Below are 315 nucleotides of genomic sequence, written 5' to 3'. Positions count from 1 at the left end.
TGTTGGTTAGAAATGGGGCAAGTTGCCAGGCCCCGGGCTTTTGTCTCCCCTCTGCCAGCAAGGGGGCAGGGAACATCTCCAGCCTCCAGCCGCGCGTCGCTGAGGGGCTGCCGTCCCCGAGACTCGTGCGAGGGGCACGCCTGTCCCGGAGCCGCGCGGCCCGCGATGGAGCCGAGGGCTGCGGAGCCAGGGCCGTTGTGAGGGGAGCCGAGCTGAAAGAGGCCTGAGGGCTCTTTTGGGGGAGAGCAGGCAGGCCGCGGGGCACAAGGAGCTGAGGGTTGGGACGGGACGGGGGGCATCGACAGAAGTGGGGGG

The sequence above is a fragment of the Alligator mississippiensis genome, chromosome 2 (genome assembly GCF_030867095.1).
Source record: "Alligator mississippiensis isolate rAllMis1 chromosome 2, rAllMis1, whole genome shotgun sequence".
NCBI lineage: Eukaryota > Metazoa > Chordata > Crocodylia > Alligatoridae > Alligator > Alligator mississippiensis.
This window is presented reverse-complemented; position numbering follows the sequence as displayed.